The 17902-nt window shown below is 42.0% G+C and overlaps 1 protein-coding gene across 4 annotated transcripts in view; it reads left to right on the top strand.

Annotated features, from left to right (window-relative positions):
- The window catches only part of LOC122570212 (basement membrane-specific heparan sulfate proteoglycan core protein-like), a 258404-nt gene that overhangs the window by 85377 nt on the left and 155125 nt on the right, over window positions 1-17902 (top strand). The window contains exon 1 of one of the 4 annotated variants that reach the window (XM_043732253.1): window positions 15101-15250. The exons of the other annotated variants lie outside the window; for them this stretch is intronic. The gene's annotated coding sequence lies outside the window, so the exon portion shown is untranslated. Of the gene's footprint in view, window positions 1-15100; window positions 15251-17902 lie in introns of those variants that run through there. 4 annotated transcript variants of the gene reach the window in all.

Genomic DNA, 17902 nt, shown 5'->3' with positions numbered 1-17902 from the left:
GTTGGGAGAGAATCGTAGAAAATCCATTTTTCATTTTCAGTTGGTAAATGCTTCGTAGGAACGAGTGTGTAGTTTGTTTTTATCGCGTGCCGATACCACGATACAGATGAATAATACCTTCTGCATTTATTCAGAGACTTCTTTATCGAAATTTATACGTAATATGTTATTTATAGGAAATACGTGGCGAAGAAAATGACAAACGACGCGTACCGGTCGCCTATTACCTTGCCTTTTCGTCGCGAAACCTTCTATAAATAAACATCCGGCTGTCTTTTTCGAAATTAAATTTAAACAATTAAATGTTTTTACGCTTCTCCTAATTTTACTTCCCTTTAACAGGACGATTATCGCATTTCCAACACTAACATTTACTTCGTCGCCTCCATCCACTTTCTACCGAGGTCGCGCCAGAAACTTCTCACTCTGCTCCGCTACGGGAAATTCTGAACTGTTTGCCTTTCTACAAAGTCTTCCATAGCGAAAGGAAACTGAATACATACTTTCAGGATGAAGCAAATATGTTGAAAAACCAGCGTGGCGGCGATAGTAAACTTAAAGAGTTATAGGGAATAATTCCGACAATGGAAAAGCAGCCTTCGCTCGGTGTCGCAATTACTAATAACATTTAATACCAATCTCCAGTTTGATTCCTTAACGAACCGTCTCTTGAACAAGTGTCGAACGTCCAGGTCTCGAGTTGCCCAGCTACTTCCACGTTTTATCGTTGCACGAGAAAGAATTGCAAATACGGCGAACTACGAGTCGCTAGAAACGTCCTTTTCTTTCGTCTACCTTTTTCCATCCTGACAATTATCGACTAGGACGTTGTCACGTAAAATCTGTGATAAAACTTGACTGTCCTTTTATATCTTTATATACTTTTATTCACAAAAGTGGTGAAGTATAATAGTACAATGAAGTAGCGAGGTATTGAAATATTTGTTGAAATCGCGGCCAAGACTGTACCCAAGACGAGTCTCGTGGTCGAATGCTCGCAGTTTTATATGTTGAGTTTGTAGGAGTTGAGGGACAAGGAGAGGATCCTGAGCGCTCTACGTGATGGAGAAAATTTGGTGTTGGTCCATGTGCAAAGGTAAGGTCAAAGTCTAAAGGATCACCGTCAGCTAGCGTGGAATGACGTTGATTTGGGTATAGTCGCTGTCGCAATGTAATCGGTTCTTCGTTGTCCCATTCTATCGAGATACGTGTAATTTTGTGTGCTACGCTAGATTAGCCGCGTAGTAGTAACACACATGTATACGAGTATGAGTGTGCGGGAGTACGTGCGCGCATAGCGTAAAACAGATGAATGCAGCTGTTCCGTGGGTAGTGTAGCATAGAAGATGACGAGACAATGAGAGTGCAAATGTACATCGACGAGTATCTTGTGAATCACATATCAAACAAATCTGAAACTATTTTGATATCAATTCTAAGTGTAATCCAAGTGTTGCTATACGTTTATTTCGGCGATTAAGATTCACAATTCTCAACGACGAACCTGCAATGTATTTGAAGTTTTCCGATCTTCCCAGTTGTATTCTTTATTCTTCAACGTATTTGTTTGATAGCATTCTAGTGCCATTTTCCCCCCAAATACGTCTTCAAGCGCTTGATTTTCTTCTCGTCATTTTGGATCTTTAATTTTTCGCACTTCGTTTCATACTCTGGCTTTTTGCGTTCCATCAAATTGCGAAGTTTCTTTCTTCCTTTTCATAATTATTGTGTTTTTAACAATCTTTCTATGTCTAAACTGCACTTGCTTTCAGTCTTTATTTTCCTTTTGGGAATGATTTCTGCTTCCTCTAGGTACATGTTCCGGAATACGATATTCAGGACCGTATCGATGTACGATGCCGCCCTCACATTCGTATCATTCGTATCGTTTCGATGTTATCGCGGCCGAACGCGAAGAACGTCGACCGGGTGAGCGCGTCTCATCAGACTCCGTTTCCGTAATTGCCTGTCTCGCGGTGCTTTTCTATTCAGTGGCGCTGCTTTTTCGTTGCGATTTAATGTTTCAGTGGCTGCGTTTCCTGGAGCACGATGCTCCACGGGTTCACGGCGCAATGCCAGGGTATCGCCCTGTTTCCCGTTGTTAACGGGGGGCCGCGGTAACCGTTGTCCGCCGTGTACGTTTATTACCGTGCAAGAAACTTGCGAATTGGCAAAAATAAAGCACGGCCAACGAGCGGACCTTTCCGTACAGCCAGCGAAATAAGGGGGTAAACAGATAGGGCGAGAGAGCCAAGCGAGAGAGGGTAGCATTAGTTAATTAGGTTGGGCAGGAGGCGTGACGTCGTAATTATTGCAACGTAGCTTCAGCTACTACCATGCCTGCCTGCCTGCCTGCCTGCCTGCCTGCCTGCTTGCCTGCCTGCCTGCCTGCCTGCCTGCCTGTCTGCCTACAGGTCTGCTTGCCTGCCACAACAAAGTTATTAATTGCTTCCTACCATTCCAGCTTAGGCAAACCCTCGCGCGCGTTCACCGCTCCCCGGGCTCGCCACCTATGCAACATCCACCTGCATGACTCTCTAATAGCTTCGCTATTCATCATTGTATTCTATCATTGTATTCTGCGAGTGCTTCGCCAGCGGACAGGTTATCATTCCGTGCTTTTTTCCCCGTGTGTACGGGAAAAAGTTGGAAGCTTGATCGATGAACCGTTCTAGCTTCCTCGAACTGATGGAACTAATGTTCCATTTCGTGTAATCGGCGATGGCTACGACTGTAATGCAAAGTAGTAGCTGTAGGAGGAGGTACATCAAAATAGACGTTTAGAAACAATGGAAATCGTTTATGACGAAGAACGTGTTGCCATCGTTTGCAGACAAACGATTCCCGTATCTCGCGTAGTCGAAACGATCGTGCGACGCCTGTATTAATCCCGCAGCTTGTAACTGTTGGTTGCGCAACGATAACGAAGAAAGTATCTAAGAAAGCGGCATTTAGTTGCAGTAGCAGAGTTCAAGTTTATCGCCACATAAATTGCGATAATCTGCCACGTTATGGATACTACACGTTGAAACATACAACGGGTACTATGTATACGAACGTGTAAAATACGACAGGTGCGAGATACGCGCGTTATGAAATCTCGCGACTAATCGCAAAGAACAGAATTTTACGTTTCTCTGATGGAAATTAAAAAATCCATCGGGCAACGAAGCTGACGAAATCGCGGCCATAGAACGTTGTTACTCGAACTTGCGGTTCGTTTGAAGATTTGTATGTCGGGAGATCGATTTGGATAATTACGAAGAAGCGTAAAGCTCCGGGAAAATACCACTTGCGCGGAAAGCTTCAAATCATACCCATCGCTTGCAGGAATTTTCCGGATATAACTCTTCTACTTCTGTCCTTACAGCATTGGACCATTTCCAAACAGCGCGATTTCATGAAATTCCGATATTTTATCGCCATTTGTCTCTTATTTAGCGATAAAAGTCGTTCGATCGAGATTGTCCGCGATTTTAACGCATTGCCGATCAAACGTAAAACTCCGTACAATCTATTTAGGTACGTTTTATTTTCGCGCGTTTAGAAGCGTTCCGAATCGCGACAGGATGTCGTGTTCTACCAGAATTTCTGGCAAAGCTATTAAAATCCTCGACAAATTCTCATCCGAAATAACGCGATTTACGATATTTACAGATACGTTCGATAAACGACGAATATTCGTCGTTGTTTATTTTTAGAAACGGTGCGATAGTCGGACAACTTTTTCCTATTTTTATATTTTTATTATTAAACAAATAGATAAATAAATAGTATAGAAAAATAATTGAGAAATAAGCAGGTAGTTGCAGTTGGTTAGAAAACCATGCAACCAATCGAACGATTCGTCGAGCCCCGGGAAAGCTCAAACTTAAACCTAACGACAAGTGAAACGAACTATCCTGACGTTCCTCAGCTACTTATTACGTGTACGAATCGTCGGTTTTATCCTTCGTTCGTTTATCGCTCGAAAGATACAGCTAAAGCTGGATACCAATGTTAGGAGACAGATTTTCCATGAAGAACGTTGCACAAAAGTTGCCATACTCGGTGGATCGGCGAACGTTTAAGCGGAAAAATAAAATATCGATACGCATCTTCGTTGTAATAGAACCGTTTGCATCGTATATTTGGTAGTGTGACGAAAATCTGATTTATACGACGCGCAGGAATGACGTTACATCCGATGTAGGTTCAGTAGGGAGATGCAATGTATCGCAGTTAGCTTATAATCAGGGAATATTCCAGATACTATAAAGCGCATATTGGAGTTGGCTTTATTGCGTGAAATTTAATATGTTCCGAGAAGGAGATTTATAGAAAATGAATGAAAGTCGATTGTGAAACGCGAGCGTTGAGAGCTATGAAAGAATATAATTGAAGGACGACGGGTGTGCAAGGATAAATCTCAAGCAGCCAAGCTAGTAGATTTTTTGACTGACAATGAATATTACTTTGGAAAGATGGTTCGATGGTGGTATTAAAATAGTCGTCGTATAAAATTTCTAATATACGTGTGTGTGTGTGTGTGTGTGTATATATATATATAATCTGGAACGACAGATTTCACAGATTCTGGATTTCACTGGCCAGCTGTCACTTTTGCAATTTTAAACTCGCCGCTATATCTTATACCGCGTTTGAAATTTCGGTATAGCACGCGTTACGTATACAAGTCGATTTACCTGCTAATATACATTTATATCTTATCACGGTAGCCTGTGTAACGAAGGTATCCGAGAGTGTAATCTGTCAGCCTTGAATAAGCAGATACTCGATCATTCAACGTTGGGACGCGTTAACGTTCAACATGCATCGACAGATCGTTTACGTGCGTATGTATGCTATGTCTCTATGCATATGCATGTAGAGAAGGTTCTGGAGACACGTGACCGGTATACCGTGTACAGTAAATCTTGCCGAGTGTAGCAAGGATCGCGAAGATCCTGTTAATTCGATGGCAGAGACAGCGGTGGCACGTTGAATCACAGCGGAACGAGTAAATTTATTTTTATTAAAACGTTTCGCGCTTTTACGATACGAGCCGGACGATGCAATTAAAATAATTTAACCGTGGAACCGGATGCCTAGCGATCGCATTAATACACACCGATGCAAACGTACAACGGAATTCATCTCGCGCGAAATTACCTTTTATTGTTCTTTAAAGCGGATTTTACCGTTATGCGTGCTGCATGTCGCGTTTCGCATTTCGTGTTTATACCTGGCAATCAAATTTCCCCTGATTTTCATTCCAAAAGGATTCAGGATATTTTTTATGTAGACATTCGCGGCTAGCTCCGAGCGCACTCTATTGGCCAGACGATTGGCGTAAAGCGGCGGAATCGACGGTACGTCGGAAACAAATTTGGAAAAGGATGCATCGCTTCGAATCGATACCGCGCCTCTTTATGGTCGTTGCCAGAAACGCGTACGATATTCCTACTCTGAAGTTGAAATTCCGAGTTCAGGATCTGTCTGTAGGAGGTGCGACGCGATATGGCGCATGGGATCGGAAAATTGACGAGACCGAGCCAGCCTCGGAAGGAACGGCTTCGAAGAAAGAACGAAGCGTATTCAACGCGAGAGTAATGATTTAGAAACAACAAGCAGAAGTTTTAATTAACTTATCGAATGCTGCGAGAGAGGAAGCTGTTGCAGTTTGGTTGGACGTGTTCGAACGTTCGCCCGGAACTTCTTTGCTGTTAAGGCCATCAACGGTAACGATCGTTTCGGTTAAAAAGCCGCGACACGAGATCCCGAACTGGATAAAACGTCGATTCCAAACGCACGCGGTCTTTCTAGCTGGTTTGTTCGAGTTTGCGATTGCTCCGACTCTGACTAAATCTCGATTGAATTTTGCGAACAGCCCGAAAAAAGCGCGATGGGATGAAAGATTTCTTAGCTGACAGATTTACCTAGTCTCGGGGCTGCTGGATCGACGAGGAAGCCCGGGGCGGCAAGTGCTTCGAATACTTGAAAAGTTCTACCATTCGTTCCCCTCTCCTGTTCACTATGGTTCTCTCTCCGCGCGACTCCTTCGCCAATCTTTCCGCCATCTATATCCATCGCACTTGGCCGCGAAAAAAGGAACTCGATGAAACGACGAAAACGCTTTTAACGCGCCTGCCGCGCCGAAGGAAAATGATATGCACGGCGTTCATAAAACCGAGCGAGAGAATTGAAATTGTTGGCGAAAACGAGACGGTCGTCGTCAGCCGTGGATGAGCGGAGCGAAAGGTCGATACGCGTATCGTGCCGTATCGACCGTGTCGATGCTCTTGCGGGACGCGGGTTTCGTCGTTTCTGAAACGCGTGTTTGGTCGAAGGAAAGAAACTTTGGTCTCTCCCCGAGTCGATCGTAGAAGATCGGCCAGGAATTTCAGCGAGCGTTTACTTCGCACACGGATCGAGAGGATCACCAGGTTTCGATGCTTCGTTTTTTTCTGATAGCGTTTTCCATTTCTATCGGTCGTCCGTTGGTCGGTGTATCGGTGGAATCGATCCAATCTATCGATCGATTATAGGATTAACGGTATCGATCGGAGCTTCTTGTTTAAATTGCAGGCCAGGATTGATAAAAGTCAGATTCCACGACTGTTGGACGAATATCGCTTTAGACTTTACAGAGACACTCGATCGAACGTAAAATACAGCTCGGGGCAAAGCGATTCCCACGAAAGCGGTGTAACGGTAGCGAAGGGTAGTTTTTCTCGTGAGAACAGAGGCCCGCAGCACGGGGCACGGGGTTGAGTGATTACATTGCAAAACCGGAAGCGGAGTTTTTCCTGGCCGATCAGGAAGTTCCTGCTGGCAGTGCTGCTCTATCTCGCCGCATAAATTTCTATTTCCAGTTGGAAGTTCCAGCTTATTCCGTGTGATGGAAAAGGCGTCAATGGCACTTGGGCGTTACGATAGTCGAGGAGAGCAATAAGACCGCCAGCTCTCGGCGATTGCTTCATTTCCGTAAAGAGGCAGCCTATCTATGCTTCCGTTTCCATCGAAGCCTGTCGGCTCTGTGTATGTACATCGATCCTGTCGTCGTCTCTACTGCACTTTTCCATGCCGTGCTCAAATCGTTTTTCCAGAATCTGACAGTTTCCCTCTAACGAGGAACGGTCAACTCCTGCAATCGCTTTCAGCTCTTTCTTGTCGGCGGCCTTTTGCATAGCCAATGAGTCGCTGGATTTTTCTCCAGACGGCTGTACATCCCAGCTCCTATTTTATACCAAAATCAATTAACGTCCAAGGGATTCCCGTCTTTTACTTACAGCCAAGTTACGTTGGAAATTATATCTGCCATTAGACGGGAAATTCGTGCGACTTTCTTTCTTCTACCGCAAAATCAAAATCGACGAAACCAAACCCGCTAGACCGAAGAAAATTTGCCTGCTCCGCCGAGCAAGTGTCGCGTATTTTTGAAAGTACCTATGTCATCGCGCACTTGCGACGAAAGTGACTCAACACGACACGTTGTTCTTTCCGCAGAAATGGCGATAAACTTTTCTCGGCCATAATTGCATCGAATTTATGAACAAGGAGAATAACGTTCGTGCAACAGGTTCAATTGTAATTCTACTTTTTAATCTCGTAGAATCAGTGGTCTGATCAGGACAAAGCTCACGATAAGACGTATTTGTAGAATACAGCGCAGTGTCACACGAATCAGCAAGCGCATTACCGGTCGATTTATGAAGATGAATGAGCGAGATTCTCACAATCGATCGAGCGAGCAGTCTGTGCAACATTTTCGTAGGCGACGATCCGAAAATCGCGTCTTTCTGAGTTGTGTTAATATCGTCGCAAGTGTGCGGGTACGATGAATCGACGTTTGATATCGTTAGAAATGATAAAAACTCGAAAACCAAATTTAATCGCGTATTTTTCAGATTTCGAATTTGTCAGCTTTTCAGCTTACACTGTTTTGTCACATCATAAATACCATGGTATTTCACGAAACAAACATTTCCTCTCGTTTCGTTAACATTCGTTCCAGCTGGGGGACATATCTCGCAATCGTAAATTTATCCGCAAGGCGAATAAGAGGCTGACGCATAAAGATAGTTAGTTGCAGGAAATGGTAAAACGTATGTTACAATTGCAATGCATCTCTTTGTGAGATTTTGCAAATTACGAAGACTTTCAAGTTCCGCTTACGAGTTCCGTTGAATTTCAACGTTAAAAATCCTTTGCGCTTAAAGATCAAACTTTTAAAACGTTCGCCATCGTTGAAAACGATACACGTTAACGAGTTATGTTATCATTATCGCGCTTAATGCCTAATTAGTGGACAGAAAGTAACGAAATTGTCAACTATTCGTCGAGAAACTACGTTATGTCGTAGTGAAACTGTTTGTACGCTTACATGAGAAAAACGTATATTAATTTTGATTCGTTGCCGAATTGGTTATCAGTTGGTTGTATACGTTTCATGTTAATGTTATAATCAAATTTTATATATCGCACAGCTGCTTCTTTCTATTTTTCGACGATATCGACGCGAATCGTAAATACGAGGCGCGAGCTTAAACTCGAAACGCGAAAACTTGTAAAGTATATCTATTTCATTAAATCTGTTGACGTTACCATACTATCTTGCCCCGTATCTTCATTGTCGCTGCTTTAGCGTTGATGTGGGTCAGGAAATGAAGGCGTCATAAAATGGTTTGCGGTCTTCAAGAATGTATTCCATTGCTCGTTTTTTGATATCATCGATCGCACTTTATGTGAAACGAGTTTCTAACGCCAAATGTATCTCGGCAATTACGTTCTTTCTCGCTGCAACGTCTTGAAAATTTTATAAAACACATCGATTATTTCGTACGTTTGTCGCGTAACGATCCAACCATCCCCTTGTTTTTCTTTCTTTTTTTTTTAATAATGACAGTCAGACACTCGATAACAACAGCTAAGCGGTGTTAATGTTGTAAAAAGATAGACGAACCGAATCGAGCTGTGTTTTTAACGATTCTGGATAAAAGTAGCATCGTCTGCAGATGGAAATACCTTTCGCAAAGTAATATCCACGTGGCAACGTGTGTCTTTAATCACAACGTGTCAGTTAGCGTAACGGAGGAGAGCGAAACAGTTTCACGATTTCGGCTTTCTATATCTATACGTATCATGTTTGCGTGTACGTACGTACATACGTACGGAATGAACCCATTCTTTCGGAAGCGAAAATAAAAGAAAAGTTGAGTGGAAACGCGCAGTTACAAAATCGGATTTACGCGGATTTATTCGGATTTAATCGATTTATACGTAGAAAAATAAAACACAAACGTTAACGAGAAGCGGATGTATATCCGTTTGAGAAAGCGAGCGGCAGATTTTCAATAGGTGATATATTATTTACCAAGAAACGAGTCCGAAAGCGTTGAAAATAAGTTTCTCTCGTATAATATTACCTGTATCGCATGTTGGTTAAACAGCAAGCGAAACGAATATGAACGAAGTTTCTTATTTTTCTTTGCGCGAAACTTGTCGTCGTAAAGCAACTCTTTAGACTGTAGACCTCTTCGCTTAATGGTATATTTAATCGAATGCCTTACAAAGTTTCAAGTTCGCGTTGTACTTGAACGATAGAGACGTTTAAGATCTTTCTCTTTATTCGTGAAACGATATACGTTTACGTACGATATCGACGGTGTTCAAAAACTTTCGCCAATACTTTTTTCGAATAATTAAACCACGTACTTTTCCTCGGCAATGCGTGGTATGTTAATTTGGTACGGTTTCTTCGTCACTAAATATCGTAAAATTTCCTTCGAAGATTCATTTTTTACAAAATTACCAACAAACACATCTAGATACAAAAATCTCTTTCCACGAGTTAATATTAATTTTTCGTTATTGCTTTGGCAAAGGAGAGACTGTTTTCTCTCACCTTCAGTTGGAAATCTCTGCGTAAATTTGGTGCATCGTGTAGGGAACATGCCAACACAAGTAAATTTGCATCACGATATTGAAGAAAGAGGTACGCGTTGTTACGCAAAATTCAGATTGCTTTCCCAAACACGAGAGACGAAAGCACGGAGATCTATTACAGTTGTTATTGTTCCAACCATTATCAGGTAAAATACATTTTCATTCGTTATTGTCAAAAACATGATTCCGCCCGGTTGCTTATTATCTCAGAATGGTCTCTCTCTCTCTCTCTCTCTCTCTCTCTCGTGACTTGATTGTTAATTAGCGTTATAAAATAATCAGCAGTTTCTTTTGAAACGAAATGTAATTAACCACAGAAGATTGCCGGCACAACGTTGTAAACAGCGAAAAGATTAGAGATTCCTATGAAACGCATCGATGATACACAAAGGGGAAGGGAACCGCCTTTCGAGTAGCAGGTAATTATGCAAACGAAGTGACAGCGATAGTTGGAAACTTCAAGATCCCTTCCAGCGATAATAAACAGACCTGTGTTGCTCATTAAATTTAAGACATCATTTGTCTCTCCGCTGCTCGTAGTTTCCGCGCGATGCAACGGCCCTTAAACGAGATAATTGTTATATACAAAACACCTTTGAAAGCGGCATACACGGGGATGGATGAGCGGTGAAATCGGCGAAACTTGTCAACGACTTTGGGGACTGGGTTACGGGGGTAGAGCGGCAAGTATTCTTGCAGGGTGCTGGCTAACGACTTAATGGACAAAGCTGCCGCCAACTTTTTCTTCTAACCTCCTCTACTCTTGTTACTTTTATTCCCGGGACGTGCTACGACTATTAATCTATCCTCTCAACTTTTCCGACGACGAGAATTACAACGGATGAGAATACTGACAGAAGCGAGAATACTAAAATCATCTCGTTCTCGGAGTCGATTCTGATTTCTCGCTTCTTCCTTCCTAGCGAATATTTCCTGTTATATAAACGTTATTTAAACGGCGAGAAATTGAAACGTTTTAAACGCTCCTTGCGTTTTTTCTTTCTCGATCGAACAATGCTAATAACGATGTTAATGCTCATTTACACGATTTTATCGCTTTTTCTCCAGACTTTCCGCTCCACTATTTGCCAATTTAGAGTCCTTAGAATCTTTTCATATCGTATATATATAGATGTAAAAAGTGATGAAAAGAAAATTGATAAAGCTGTTGCAGCGATTGTAGTAATAGGAATTGTTAGGAAACTGAAACGATACTGCGACTAAGTTTATCCATCGCTTAACGACAGAAGCGCTGCACTGGTCGGAAGTCAACAGAGTACACGCGTACGACGACTGTAGTTACTGCTGCAGTTAACTCGCTTCACCCATACACCGTGTAAATATTTCAACTATCGTGTACTGATCGTTTTATAATTCGAGTAACGTTGCGTTATGCTGGTATTTGAAATGAATAGGTATTCGTACAGACGCGAATCAAGATTATTGTACCGCGTAGGAAGATTTCGGAGAAACGATGGAAAAATGATACGAAGGTAAAATTATCGAAGAGTAATAAAATAACGTTTGGCTTGTAGAGACATATTTGGCAATTTTCTCGATATAAATTTTCGTGCAATTCAATCAACCGATCGATCGTTCAGTCAGCACGATGTTTTCAACTTTTGAGTAAAATGATTACTTTGACACTGGAACTATCGCACCAGTCAAATCGACTGGTTTTACAATTTTATTTTAAAATTCCTACTTCGTGTTTTATTTTTTCTCCGCAATGATGTAACGACTTTCGCAACGATAACTAAAAGAATAGTAATATAATGAATTTTATTCTGATTTTTATGTAATCAAACTTTAAATAATTTCGCATCGAGGCTACTTATACCAACATCAGCGAAAATGATTGGCACTTGTCAAAGTGTAAAAGGGTGCTGCGATCTGTTTATCAAAATGACTGGTTCTGCAATGTTATAAATACGTCAACCCTCCTTTCGGTCGATCATGGTCCTAGATGGATTAATAATACCAAAAATATACTACATAACGTGGAATTCTTTCTGTAAGAAAGTAATAAATCAATAATAACCAGTCACATTCACTGGTTTTGGTGCAAGTAGCTTCGTGTTAACTGCCGGTAGTTCAAATGTTAAGGAGTCGATGCCAGCCGTGCAGCGAATACGGTGACACGAAGTAGCTGCTGCTGTACACGATCGGTCGCAACGGGGATAAATAATTAGAGGCAGTTGTTTTATGTTAGTGACCATGACTTTCGTTCGTTACGACGCGACGTTTAATTATCATGTCAGAAATGATCAATTTCCATTTCACGCGATAAAGTTGCATCGGACACGGAGTTCGTGCTCGGAAGTATAACGAGCGACGTGACTTCCTCCTCGTGGCCTGGACACAATTGAATCTCGACAGGGATCCGAAAACGTTAGTGGATTTGTTGTTGCGGAAGAAAGTGGCCGTGAATTATCGCGCTAGATATTTATAACGTTGCTGCGCTGTCTCCAAATACGACGGATCGACAGAGAAAGAGAAAAAGAGAGAGAGAGAGACAGACAGACAGACAGACAGAGACAGAGAAGAGAGAGATATACTAATGTTTATCGATGGTATCTAACATTGATACAACGTATAACAAATAGGAATGATCAACTGACATCGTCTCTGACAGATTCGTAATAATCTTGTTGACGCGAAACGTAAAACGTAATAAACGTCGATAAACAGCTGTTTTAGTTGAAATTTGTTGCTCGGTTCTCTTATATTCGAGTACATTCCCGGTATTTCTTCATTAGGTGTGCACGGAACTTTAAAACAAACTTAACGAACTTCTGTCTCGCATTAATGAAGCCACGGTAAAATCGTTTCAAGCAGTCTAACTTTTCTGCTTCTCAGTAGTAAATTACTTTCTCCATCGTGCAAGAACAAATCTATCAACTAAATATCACGATGAAAACAAGCGGAACTCGGATTATCCAAATTTATGATTTACCAGAGCTTCGTTTATACCGATAAAAGTCCTTATCGAGAATCATTCGTATTTCCATGCCACCGGATTTCTACCGCTTACTGATCGTAAGTTCCGTGATAAGCTGTTTCCTGCAAGGATCAAATATTCTCGAGAATCAACGATTCACTCCGTTCGTATCGGTCCGCGTGTTTATGTCTAACCAAATACACCTGCAAATCATATCACGATATATACAGTGTATGTAGAATAACCGTATAGGTACATTTCTATGTATCTGTGTACAAAGGATGACGGAGGAGTTTGTCTCGTCGATGACGCGACGTGCCAATGAGAACCGTGCATTTCCGTAGCAGCGTCATTCCTTTTCGTCAGTGACGGCAAACCGTATCGCGTCGGAGATCAGCCGAACATCTTAGAAATAGCGACAGCAAGCAAGCAGGCGTTCCGTTCTGTAATTACGAAATACCGTAATTACGAACTAGGCTCATTCGTGAATGTTCAAACTTTATTTACTCCGTTTAGAAATTACGCCAAGTTGATAACTTGATACGGAAACGGGAAAAGAGGAGAGTCGTGACAAAAATCTCAGCGATATGGTGGCGTGAGTGATGCAAAATATCCAGCAGCTGGTGTCCTCTTAACGCCGTTAACGACAACGTTAACGGGGTAACGGAAGCGTCGCTCGTGTTATAATTATCAATCCTCTCCTCCCAGTATATCGAGATAATCCAATTTTTTTTTCTTCAATGGGGCTATTATTTACGACTCGGTGTTCTGCACGGCAGCTGTTGAATAAAAGTACTTATGTATACGACGATAAACCGAACCTCTTATCGATTGAGAGCAGCGGAAAAGAGGAAAAGAAGGAGCAGGCGAAAGAGAAAGAAAGGAAGGAGGGGCCGGAGGAAATCCGGTAGAGCGGAAAAGTGTTCGGTTATACTGGCACGAAATGTATGAATCTTCCATGCGAACTGCAGCTCTGCAGCCGATTTCTTTTGTTTTCTTTTGGCGGCGCGGACGTTCGTTTCTTCGTCCACAGGTGCATTAACGGGGTGTAAAGTAAGTGCAAAGTAAGAGACATTGCTTCCGCGCCACTCTGCCTACCGCTACCAGATTAATAACTTCCCGCTAGTTTATCGCCCAACCAACTTTCCAAATATTACAGCGTCCAGCTTTGGTCACTCGTTCCTCGTTTGCGTCGTAAAATTCAAACATCAGCTAAATGTTTGTTCTTCGCTTAGACCCGTTTCACGCGGGAATACTCGCATGATACACATATGAAAATGAATATACGCGTATAACATGTGCTGACGTAACGACACAATTGAATATACCGTGCGGGCCAGTTGGAACGTTCGCGCAACGATTCTCGCGAAACGCGGTATCTCGAGACACGCGTGTCTCCGTGTGAAACCGGCCTAAACAGCTCACGGTTGTACGAGTCCTGTTTACGAACTAGTATCGGATTTATTATATTTTTGTCCTAAGATATTAGTAGCTAAATGACGTAACTTTCTACTACGAGGCAGTTAGCAGAGCGGCTACACCGAATAGATTCGTAGGATACGACACGGGTTGATTCCCCGAAATCCTTCTCGAGGAGGACATAGGAAAGTCTGTTGCTCGCGACGTATGCAACTGGAAATCCTTCTTGAAACATATGGCGGAATTCTTTAACTCGCGGTAGTTTGGTGACACGCTCGATATTCGCCAATCCCTGTACCTGAAATAAGACGTCTCTATATCTTCTTGCCACAGCGCGTATTCTGAATTTGTTGTTTTATACGCACATATATTGAAAATTTACGTTTTATCTATGTACACAAGAATCTATAAAAGATATTATGCGCATTCGCGATTTATTACAAAAATATGCTTGAAGGTGTTACGATTTAAAAAATACGGTTATCGGTCGTTAAACGAGCAAGTACACACACATAGCGTTGTATATACTTTTTCCAATATTCGCTGGAAATTTATAATCAAGCAACGTCGATCAATTTTCGCTTTACCTTTGTTGCCTGTTTTATCTTATAACACCCGATAACCTTTTATCTCCGTTCTATGACGTTTTATTTCTTCGTAGTGGTATCATCGTACGAACGAATGTTACGAAACGTCGAGACCGAAAATCTACAAGGAAATATTTCAGTGGCAAATAAACACATACTTGGTGGTTGGCTAGGCTACGAATTCAATGAAATTTTTCCCGGCAATTTTTAAATCGTTCACCTCGATTCTCTCTGTCGTCGAAATTGTACGCGTACGGTCGTGTTGTGTAAGTCTTTCGCTTTTTTTCTGCAACATTGTTAACATCGCTTTGTGAGCACGCGAGGACAAAGAAACGAGAGAAATGCTACAGAAAGAAGAAATCGACGCATGATAAAGGTAACGCGTTTCAATTTACGACACAGTGGTTTCGTTACTTTGCAAATGTATGACTTTTCAATTTCTATAGACATTCGTCCATATTCGTTAACCGTATTTACAAGCTGTATCTATAATTTCGATTCTAACAAGGAAATTGCTATTGAAAGGCGTGGAAGCTTAGCAGAAAAAGTGGCTGATAGAAATACGCGTAGGTACGTAGATATATTTTTTCGTCTAATCGCGGAGAACAGAGGTAGAATCGACGATCAAACATTTTCTCTTCGTCGTAAATATACGATAATGAGTATGCTAATAAATCGTTATCGTTTATTTAACGGCGAAAGATCACTGCAGCTACGAGATCTATTCCTCTAAATTGGTCGAACGTCGAACGTTATTGGTTGAGTTAAATGCAAAACAGATTCGAAAACGATCTCTTCAGTTTTCGAATTTAACCTTGTTCCCTTGGTGAATTTACGGGACAGGTACGGCACGATCTATTTCCCGATCGTTTCATCTTTCATCAAGTACGTTTCGTTCTAAACGTACGTTTCCTGTGGATCGATTTGAAATATTCTATAGATTTTAGACAATTGGAGAAGAGAGAATAGAAAATACGCTGTATCTGCGACATAAATCAGTTGGTTAGTTGAACCTATCGTGAAGAATTTAACGCGCGCGCAGATGCGTTTTGGAAATTCAAATAGCAAAGGGACGCATTGAGAAATTGGAAATTGGAAATTGGAAATTGGAAATTCGAAGACGAATTAACCATCGAATAGATATGCGAGAATGGTTTAGCTTTCTCGTTAAATGGAGCCAAAGCGTGGAAAAGCGGGATTCGCACATGCCAATTGTTTGCTGCGATTCACACGTAAGTTTGCTAGGAAGCAACGTGTGACCGCGCGCGCGCGCGCTACCTCTCTGAATAATGAAAGCGGTTCGAATTCAAACGCGCCCATCGATTTCTCGTGTCTCCGACCGTTCGTCGCGATTGTTCCATGGTTTAAGTTGAAACATGGTGACACTCTTCTCTCGTGCTGTTTTCTCGCTATTTTCAAAATTTATGGCACGCGTCTTTTTGCTAACAAATGAAAATTGATGAAAACATCGCGGGAGCGATCGTTCAAATGTCTGGCTAATTAGGAACACGGAGACGGAAAAGAAGAAAGCATCGATCGACGCGAACCGTCAACTACGTAGGAAAAATCAAGCGAAACTCGAACGACCGACGTTGAGTGAACTTGCAACTTTTTCATCCGACCAGCAGACGATTTAAAAATGATTTTTGCCTAAGCTATGCGACGTTTAACTGTTGCGATGTAAGTTGCGATAGTGGATTGATCGTTATCGATAAACGAAAGGAACCTTTTTTCCAAAACGATACTAAAATAAGAGAATATAAATCGAAGCAAAATTAGCAGATGCGTAAAGGACGATCATGTTGGATCGTTCCATAAGTTGGTAGCGATTATTTCACTGTTATTTAGGGTCGATATTTGAAATATACCTTCGAGTCTGGCGATAAAACATAGCCAGCCTCTGTTCACAGCGCGGATCGAGTATTGTCTTGCTAAATACTTGATGCTCGGCGTCTTGCGTACGTGTATCATCGTTTATTACACCGAGTTCGAAGGACCACCTAAATTATATGTGTTTGTAGAAACTTGCAGCTATATTTACACAGTCGATTACAAGGCACCGCATGAACCCGTTGCTTCTGCTTTACGAGCAGTCAATTACAAAATAATTGCAGTTTGTTGAGTACCCGTGGCAATTTGTGTGTCCCTGACCGCGTTGTCATAAACCGTATTCGCGGCGTGCTGTCTCTTCCCTGCTCGTTTCTTACAATTCTGAGAGAAAATTTATCGTTTCACCGTCGCTACAACACACTTTCGACTTCTTCCTCAAATATCCTCCTTTAACTTACCGTACTGTACTGTATCTTATGGAGCCGATAGCGGGAAACATTTCCGCGTGGAAAGCTTCGCAACGCGCAGAAAAGACGAGACAATCGGATGGTGTAATATCCGGAGCGTACGGCGAATGGGACAAATTTTCCGAATGGAAAGCGCGTAATTTGTTGTTTTCAACGTGCTATACGCGGTCTGGCGATATCACGACGAAGAATCGCTTTATTCCGATTGGCGAATCCTACTTCGAAACTAGCAATTTTATTTCTGAATGATTCTATCGAACGTGGAGAAGAATCTTACGACGACGTTAATCTGCTTTTGCGTAATGTCGCGTGTGCGAGTAAACACGTTACGCACGTCGTCCGAGCCATTTCGTATCGTTCGTCCTATTTCCTTGCAGTAATTCGCGTCGATGCGAGTCTAAAGCTCGAGACTTTATTTCCTGATTTTCCACTGCGTAGAAACTCGTAACTCGTCGTTCGCTCCTCGCCTTTCCTTCTTAAAGAGAAGCATCTTCTCTTTAGGGCGATGTCGAGCGCTGCTTGTACTCGTCGGTGGCTCGTCGGTCCGAGTTTATAAAATATATCGCGAAGGGTATATAAACGCGAGCATGCAGACCTTCTTTCGATCGAATAGACAAGCTTAACCGTGATTAAAGTTAACCCGAAGCAGCCGAGTATAAAGCTGGAATTTTCATTCTGTTTAGATTAAATTTCGGAACGTAATAAAAAGCAAACAAACAAATAACGCGGCT

This window comes from Bombus pyrosoma, linkage group LG8 (assembly GCF_014825855.1).
Source record: "Bombus pyrosoma isolate SC7728 linkage group LG8, ASM1482585v1, whole genome shotgun sequence".
NCBI lineage: Eukaryota > Metazoa > Arthropoda > Insecta > Hymenoptera > Apidae > Bombus > Bombus pyrosoma.
Note: the sequence above shows the minus strand (reverse complement) of the source record. Positions and strands in the feature narration are given on the sequence as shown.